Genomic DNA, 10,000 nt, shown 5'->3' on the forward strand with positions numbered 1-10,000 from the left:
CTTAAGTGATTAGGTAACTTCAGTGTGTGTTTCGGTTTCCAAATGTACTATCTACGTTAATCAACAAAAGTAGTTCAAACTATGATTTTGAAACGAAGCTCTGATACCACTTGTTGAGTCCTAATAATTAGGTTGTTAAGGAACCTAAGTGAATGTCCGCAAGGCTTACCAAGAGGGGGGGGAATTGGTAGTTTTAAAAATTTAACAGTCCCCTTTTAAAAAATTTTATGTTTTGGGAACGAAAATAAAAATATATTCTTTTAATTTTATAGAAAAAATTTTTCAACCACAGAGTTTTTAAAACTGAAAATTAAAGATCGGAAACGTAAAAACGAGTAAAGTAAATGACACCAGATTTATAGTGGTTCGATCTAATCATAGACCTACATCCACTCTCTAGAGACCCCTCTAAGTATTGCAACTAATACCAATAGTGACTCTCATTTTGCACCCACAGCAAGGCGGAGAAACCTTTACAACACACTCTTTTTTACCACTCCCGGTGCGACAGAAAACCGTCATCCTTTTACATAATCCCCAGTGTTGGCAAAGAACCGTCTGTCCTTTCACACAATCCAAGTGTTGGTAGAGACCGTCGTCCTTTACACAATCCCCAGTGTTGATTAGAGAACCGTCCATCCTTTCACACAATCCACAATTTGCAAAGAACCATCCTCCTTTCACACTCTCTTATGTGTGCAGAGAACCCTTTGGCTGTTCACACTTTCCAAGTGTAGGTAGAAAACCCTTCAGCTATTCACACTTTCCAAGTGTCGGCAGAGAACCGGATCTCCTTGACAGATCTTCTTACAAGAATCTAGAAGGAAGAAGGAAAAGAGTGAAGTAATCCCAATTCACAAGTAGAGACTCTTACCTTTGAATCCAAGTGAAGCCTTCTCGCTCCAATGGTAGGAATCCCCTTAATGCTCTCTTCCACTCTCTCCTTGGCTATCTCTCAAAGAGCACGAAGATCAAATGACAAAAAGATAGGTGACAGTTTAATTTCGACTATTTATTACAAAAGACAAGAAAAATCGCCCAAAAACTGCAAGTTTTCAATTCAGTATGTAGTGGATCGTCCTGTACGATCGTGGATCATCCTGGACATTTTACCTAAATGATTTGAAACGACCCTATTTGTATATATATACGTAATCTTCGTACAGCTGATCGTCCCGTATGAACTAGGTTCGTCCGGTACGAACAGTATTACAAGGTCGGTTCTAAAAACTGCTGAAACTTATTCTAAGTCGGTTAATCATTTGGACGAAAATTGTTTCGTCTAGACGAAATTTTTTAGAGGACCGTCGTCCTGGACGATTCTTAATTTCGTCTGGACAAAAATTTTTCAGAGGACCAATCGCCATATACGATAATTTTATTTCGTCTGGATAAAAATTTGCTAGAGACCATATCGTCCTGGACGATATTTAATTTCATTTGGACAAAAATTTTCAGAGGACCAATCACTCATGAACGATAATTTATTTTCGTTTGGACAAAATTTTCCTAAGCACCAATCGTCCTGGATGATAATTACTTCGTCCTGGACGATAATTACGTTCGTCCTGGACGAATAGACTTAGAAAAAATTTTTCGAGCAAGTTTCCTATTCGTTTCATGTGCTTCAATAGGAGATAACTGTTGATCGTTCCAGTAAACTGATATCGTCTCGTACGATCAGTATAAATTTTATATGATCTCCTTATGTGTGTGTGCGTATATTTTTATTAACTCAAATTACAATCAGTCACTTTCAATTTAATTTCAAAGAAAAGTGCAAGCTTCAAATTTTACAAAGTATCTCATACTGAATTTTAATTTGAAGTCTTCGTAGTCTGGAGTTCGTTTTTCTTGAATATATAATCAGAGCAAATCCAATTCTTCTAAAATTATTAGGAGATAAACTATACATTTGAACAATAATGCTTGGACATCATCAAACTATATAAGTTGCCAGAAATGTAAAGCATGCAAATAGCAACTATCTTAACAAGAATCACAGAGGGGGTGAATGTGGTTAGAGAGGGATTCCAAGGGAGAGAGCTCTAGAGAAGTTCTTGAGGGTTGAGAGCAGAAGGAGGAGTGAGCGTTGTGAAGGAGAAGAGGTGTGAGGGAGATCACACGGTTGCTCCGAACTTGCCTGCATCTTGCTCCTCCTATGGCCTAGAAAAGATTTGAGGGAGGATCCAAGGGAAAGGCTCGTCTACATCCGTTACCTCGAGGTTCTCTGCCTTCTCCAGGAGGGAGAAAAAATGAGAAGGTTCTCTTGCCGTCCCAGATGAGGGCGAAAACAGAGTTTGGCACTCCGCCACGCTGGGTTGGTGAAAGGGAGGTTTGTAAAGGCTTCTCCGCCTTGCCGAGGGGGGCAAAAGGAGAACTATTTTGATAGTGAAAATCTCTGAGCGGAGGACTCCGGGGAGTGGACGTAGGTCATATTTTGACCGAACCACTATAAAAATTCTTGGTGTGTTTTTTCCTTATCGTCATTTACATTTTACTTGCATTTAATTTTTCATAACTATTGCATGGTGGAATTTGTGGAAGAAAACTTGTTTAAAATTTTGTTGTAAAATTTCAAAAATAACAAAAAGATTAGAACTCTTGTTTAGGGTTATTTTTATTAAGAAAAAGATTTTCACAATTCACCCCCCTCTTGTCATTTAGTAATTTCATTTTCAAATTTTAAAAAAGTCAATAAAATTCATCATTATCTACTAAATAAGTTTGATGCTAAACTTATTGCCAATTGTGAATCAAAAGATTTGAATGAATATTCTATTGATAAATTTATTGGCTCACTCTTTTCCTACGACCAGAGTTTTGGTCAAAGACTTTTGAAAGTAGGTGAAACGATAGTGCTAAAAGCCGAAGATATGGAAAAAGGTAGCTTAGTTGGTGATGAAAATAATGGCTTGACAAGCAAATTAAAAAGCTCACCAAAGCATAAACATCAACAAAAGTGGAATAAAGGTAAAAATAGTAATAATGATAATTTTTCTTATGATGTTATTTGCTTTTGATGTAGGAAGCCTAGAAACATGAAAAATCAGTGCCATAATTTTAAAATTCTTCCTGCAAAAAAAAAAGAAGAGTAAAGCAAAACAAATTACAAACTAGGGAAATAATGAAAAGTAAAAAATTTCTTAGGCAAACCTTGCTTCTGAATCATCTGATCAGGAGCAAGATGATGCTTAAACCTTTGTTTGTATGTTTATGTTTGCATGTTTTGTTTATTGTTTTTATTTTATGATTTTATTTTATTTTATTTTATTTTATTTTATTTTTTCTTTATTCATTAAATTTTTTATGTGTCATTTCTGATCTAACACACATGTCACCTTTTTAAAAATGAAAAACCTACCTCCTAATTTTTCTTAAATTCTTATGAAAATTATGTTTTACATATCTGAAAATAATCAAATGAAGGAAATTCATGATTTTGACTCTCAATCTCTATTTCCTAAAAGAGGTTATTCTACTTTTAATTTAAAATCATAATCATATTTTAAATTGGATTTTGAAACTGAACTTTTTTTTCATCTCCCTACATTTTATGTATCACATAGGAATCTTTTAGAAGTTATTGAATTTACCTCATAATTTCTTAATCAATTAGTTCGTTGTGTCAATAGAATGGGTTTACTTTTATTTTTAAAATTTTAGAAAGGTAGCATATTAGAAACAAAAAGGTCAATGATGCCAAATCAAAAGATGTGCAATGACACCAAATTGAGAAAGATACACAATGTGTATCAAAAGAAAAAGATGTGCAAAGTGCGCCAAAAAAAAATTGACAAGTGGCATAAAATAAGCCCACAAGGTGTATGCTTACCTTTTCTATTTTATTCAAAACTTAAGAAAACCTTTAATATTTTCGATGCTTGAGTTTGAAAATCATGATTCCTGATTCAACAATTCGTGCATTAATATTCTATTAGATATGTTTTATGGAAGGAGTTTTGAAAAATTAGTATTTCTTTTTCTAATTTATTCCTTGATTTAAATATTGAATTAAAAAGTTTTTGAGCCTTTTAAAGAACTTGAGTTCGGATTATCAAAGTCTGAATTTCTAACCTTTTCTGGGCTATGCGTTGTCAATATAATTCTACTAAGTTTTTTATTAAAACCAAGAGGTAACTTTTTCATTTTAAGAATATTGGTTTTGTTCCCTAGATCAGGGATCATTTTTATCTTTTAATCATTTTATTCTTATTATTTGTGCCTCTTCTCTTTTTGATAATGTCAAAGGGGGAGAACGTATGGTTAAATTTATATATTTTTTGTATTTTTTCTTTCAAAAAATTAAAAACAACAAAATTGTTTTTATCTCTCCTACTTTTAAAAGTTTTATTCTAGTGAGGGGGAGATTAGGAGAAAATGTTTTTCTCAAATTCGAATAGTAATGTTTGCCATCATCAAAAAGGGGGAGATTGTCACGGATCTATTTTCATGGTTTATAATTTTGATGATAGCAAATACTCTTATTTCTCTACGACTGCCTTATCTACTGACATTTCAGGTTCACAAGATTATACTGCAATTTGGAATCAACTCAAGATTAGGTAAACTAGGTCTGAGTTAATTTGTATCCTTTTTCCTTTCTTGAGTCTTTTGTATTTGGTGTGACTCCTAATGCTATGTAACTTTGCACACATATGCCTTAGAAGAATTTTTGACTATTCCTTAGAGTTTACTATTTTTGATAACATCATCTGGGATGATATTTATATCGTCCTGGATGATCAGTTCAAAAATAAAAACCAGATTAGGGCATCATCCTTGTTAAGGCAGTTGTCATTAAACACATCGTCCTAGACGATTTTGCATCGACCAGGATGATAGGCTCAATTTAAAATAAATCTGTCGCCAGATCTATTTAGGAATTACTTATTTTTGGACATCGTCCAAGTGGATCGGCTTAGCCTATCAGGATCGGCCTGGCCAATCCAGCACAATATTTTATAAATAAATCTGGCAATTAAGGAAAGTAATTAATGATGATTTGCACGATCACATCAACCGAGATGATCTCAGGATCGTCCAGGTTGATTTGACATCAGCCAGCTTCTTTTCAGTGCGATGTTCAGGATGATTTTCCTCACATTTGAACTAATCGTCCAGGATGATATCCCATCGGCTTAGACTTTATGACAAAAAATTGTCTAATCGTCTCTAACCGACCGGGCTAATTGAGCATAATTTACGTTGATCGGTTAGGCCGATATTTATATTGACCTAGACGATAAAGTTGACAAGTTACATTAATGAGCTCATTTTGAGATTTTCAATTTAAGCTTTTGACTAGGCATTTTTATAAGTGTCTTTGACAGCCATTGTAGCTTCATTCTTTTGAGGGAACTTGAAGAGAGAGCTTAAAAGGGAGTGAGGATTAGGTGAAGTCCGAGAGGGGGAGAAGATCCTATGAGGGGGGACTCAAGGGAGTGTGGAGGGGAATTCCATACGGTTGCTCCAGCAGGCTTGCACCTTAATACCGTTGGATTCAAGGCTTGTCTTGAGGGCAGTTCACCAAAGAAGAAGATCTCTTTGGTGTCAAAGGACCCGGCGACTCCGCCACACCGGGGAAGGTGGAAGTTATTTTGTAAGGGCTTCTTTGCCTAGCTGTGTCGGCTAAATGAGAGACACTTAGTTTAGTGCATTACATGGAGGGTGCCTCCAAGGAGTAGACATAGGTAAAGGTTTGACCGAACCACTATAAATCTGGTGTGTTCTTTCCTTTATTACTTTCGCATTTAATTTCTGCACTTTGATTTCCATTGTGGTGAATCTTAGTTTTGGTTTTAAGTTTGAGACTTTAAATCTGGTGTGTTCTTTCCTTTATTACATCCGCATTTAATTTCCGCACTTTGGTTTTCATTGTGGTGAATCTTGGTTTTGGTTTTAAGTTTGAGTTTTGTTTTAAATACCGATTCACCTCTCTCTTTTAATTATCCTTGGGCTGGTTCATATGGCCTAACATTCCTAACGAACTTTTTAGTGCCATTAGAACACTTTCATTATACATCTCATGAACAGTATCCTCCAGCACCTCCAAGTCATCCCATCACCCTTGTTGGGTAAAAAAACATAATAATCAAGACAATCATTTTTCTCCAAACAATTAGTCTCCAAACTACCCGCTAAATGTGTTTTCAAAACTGGGACATCAATAATCGATTTTTGCTATGGCACAGGAGATTCATTAGAAGTCTCAACAAAAGAGTTGACCATATCCCCATACCCAATAGGCACAACACATATGGGTAAAACTGGATGACAGCCACCAGAAAGAATATCAACAACATTATCCACTAAAGCAGGCGAGGTAATAGAGATAGATATTAGGTTCATTGTATAATTATTTGTATCCAAGCCCTCACTAGTCAAAGGCACACCAACCTCAATAGCATCATCAAGAGAAAAAGTCAAGGGATCAATGCTCACATCACCATGACCCGCAATATCCCTAATTTTAACAACATCTGAAGGATCAACATTCACAACAAAGATTGTTCCATTACACAAAGCATCAATACCCACCACATTAGTAACATGAGAAGCAAAAATGTTCACAAAAGAGATATTTTCATTACACAAGGCATCATTTCCCACCTTATTAGGAATATGAGAATCAACAAGCCTAGCGATAATATCTAAATTATTCAAATTATCCAAACCATCCACAGTATTCCCAACAGAATTATCAATACTAATAATAAGAATTAAAGCATTAACATAAATTAATTGAGCGAGTCGAGCTTCATAAATCTTTTTTGTAACTTTTCATGTGTTGACGACATTTTCTATTTTTATTCTTTTCACTCAAGCATTTGAATTATATTAATAATAACAAGTATTAAAGCATTAGCATAAATTAATTGAGCGAGCCGAGCTTCATAAATCTTTTTTGTAACTTTTCATGTGTTGATGACATTTTCTATTTTTATTCTTTTCACTGAAGCATTTGAATTATATTTTGTCTATTTATTAACATGGCCTGTGTTTAACTCAAATAACTAATATGGGCAAAATAATTCTTTTAAGAAAAATTTTGATCTTTTTGTAAATAATAATCTTAGTTTTTTATAAATTTTTCTTAAGAAAAATACTAAATTTGTACATTGATTTTCTATATTTATAAGTATGATGCATTATTTATTCCATAATAATAACAAATTTAGAAAAGCGTCAAAATGGATTTTTGGGTTGAGTTCAAGTCTGACCCAAAATCAACCCGCTTTGAATCTATTTGGCCTAATTTTTACCCATTTAACAAACATGTCAAAATCATATACCCCAACCAAACCCATTAGCAACACATTTAACCTGACCACAACCTTCATTGGAGAACTAACTAGTGGAGAAAATCCTTCATTAGATCGTCATGATAAATCCTCTTCAATCTGTAAGCCTCCATGCCTTCTGCAGTAACCTGCATGTCGCCATTAAGTAAGAATCATGTAAGAGTTTAGAAAATTGGTTATTCAAGACAGATTAAACAAAATCTTATCATCCTAAGTAGCCTCATCGCTCCACTTGACAATGTATTTTCATTTTCTTTCATCTTTTGCTTCCTTCTTCCATTGATTCTCCTTTATAATTCAAAGCCATAAACAATATATTCAAACAGGATTATCAAATAAGCTCCTCATTCATGTTTGATCCTTTTCAACCAATAATTAGCGCAAATTTAACTTAATAAATCTTATATATATATATACATACATACATACATACATGCATACATGTATTATATATTATACAACTCGAAAATAACATTAAATATAGAGAGAGAAAGCATTGATATGCTAACCTTGTTTAGAGACTTAACAAGAAGTTTTTGATCAAGAATTAGATCTTGTGGAATTTCAGTTCCCAATGTAGCAAGCTGCTTCTCTTCATGCTTCTCTGGGGTCTCTTGTAAATAGGCATTTTGACAAAAAAATGTTCTCTATATTTAATATTTCATAAAAGGATACTCTTTTTAAAATACATAATAACAACATAAAAGATACTCTTTTTTTATTGTGCCAATGTTATATAACATACAAAGAAACTCATGATTTTCTTAAGTCTTAGTTTAATAACTCATAACAATCAAGATAAATTGATGTCAAAAAGCAAATCATGATGTGTGAGCACAAGGAAAAGGGCAGAAGTGTACAAGTCTCATCTCCTATTTGGTCTTTCATATACTATTTTCAACTCCTTGGATTATAATTCCCCTCTTTGTTTTACTTCACACAATATTCCTCATTTTCATGCAATTTGGTCAATCACCCAAAAAAAGGAAAACTTAAATCAACATTTCTCATTTTAGTGACTCCTTTAAACCCAATAATTTAAGGACTATATTTTTCACTCCACATTTCATTTGCTAATCAAGGCTTCCTTGTAGCCTTGATTACCAAACCTATAACCTATTAGTGATTCAAGTCTAAGGAAACTTACAATCTTGATTTTATCCAGGTTTAGAGAAGTAGGGCTTCCATGTTCATACTCCTCATTCCTAGATCCAAGAGTGGGTATTATATCAGAGCATATTGTGATCATATTCCAAATCACCAAGAATAAAATTCACCATCCTAGATAGACATCTAAAAACCCCTGAATTACATGATGAAAAAATCCTTCAAAGTCATCATAAACTCTATAAAAACCATACCAATGTTGATATAAACAGGAAGCAATCGAACAAGAAAACTAAGAGAAATAAAATAGGAAGCAATCAAACAAGAAAACTAAGAGAAATAAAATCATACCAACGTTCGGATGAGTATTAAGACCAACGAAATATTTAACTTACCAAGGTTTGTATGTGTATTAACGAAATATTTACCTTTCAGCAATTACAAAAAATTGCCTTTTATTCGATCGTTTTGAAATTGAGAGAATCACAAGAACCTAAATATCAAAAGAAGATAATCTCAAGAACCCTAGAAATCAAAAGAAGAAAAAAAATTCTTAATCCTAGACAATGGCATTGGACAAATGAATTAAAAGAATTTTACCTTATGCAGGCCGTCGTGATTGGAGGAGTCGAACAACAAGAAGAAGCGGCCGTCACGATTGGAGGAGGCAAACAACAAGAAGAAGCGATCGTTGCAATTGGAGGAGGCGAACAAGAAGAAGTGAGGAACCCTAAAAAAAGTGAAAGAATCGAGCAGGAGGCGAACAAGAAGATGAAGCGGGCACGTAATTATAACTTACCGCACGATTTCGTGCTCACGTCAAACCTCGCACCAAATCACTATTAGCGCGAAATAAAATGTGCCTTAATAAATATTTCTCAAGGCATTTAAATAAAAGTGTCATAATAAATATGCCTTTAAAAATAATTTTTTTTGTAGTGACTTCACTCCTTTCTCTTGTCCTTCTATATATCTTATGAGAAGATCTTTCAAGGAGATCCGATTCTCTGCCGACACTCAGGGAGTGTGAATAGCCGAAAAGTTCTCTGCCTACACTTGGAGAAGTGTGAAAGGACAAACATTCTCTGCCTACACTTGGAGAGTGTGAAAAGAATAAGGTTCTCTTTCTACACTTGGAGAGTGTAAACAGCCGACGGTTCTCTACCAACACTTGGAGGGTGTAAAAGGATGACGGTTCTTTGCCGCACTGGGTAGTGGTGAGAGAGAGTTTTTGTGAAGGCTTCTCCGTCTTGCTATGGGGGCAAAAGGAGAGACAGTTGTGATAATAGTACAATACCTGAAGTGGGAGATTTCAGGGAGTGGATGTAGGTCGTGTTTGACCGAACCACTATAAATCTTGTGTCTTTTTATTTTCCGCTGCTTTTTACTTTACTATTTTTGTTAATCTGTGGTTGAAAAATCTTTTTAAATTTTCACTAAGGATTCAATCGGTTTAAAATAGGTATTAATTTTTAATTTCCAATTCACCCCTCTCTTGATTAGCAGTTGGGACATAAGCTTAGGTATAACAACCTAATTCATAATAAACTAGTTTCAACACACACGAGCAAAATTAGATGGGTTAAAAC

This window comes from Dendrobium catenatum, unplaced genomic scaffold, assembly GCF_001605985.2.
Source record: "Dendrobium catenatum unplaced genomic scaffold, ASM160598v2 fragScaff_scaffold_231, whole genome shotgun sequence".
Lineage (NCBI taxonomy): Eukaryota > Viridiplantae > Streptophyta > Magnoliopsida > Asparagales > Orchidaceae > Dendrobium > Dendrobium catenatum.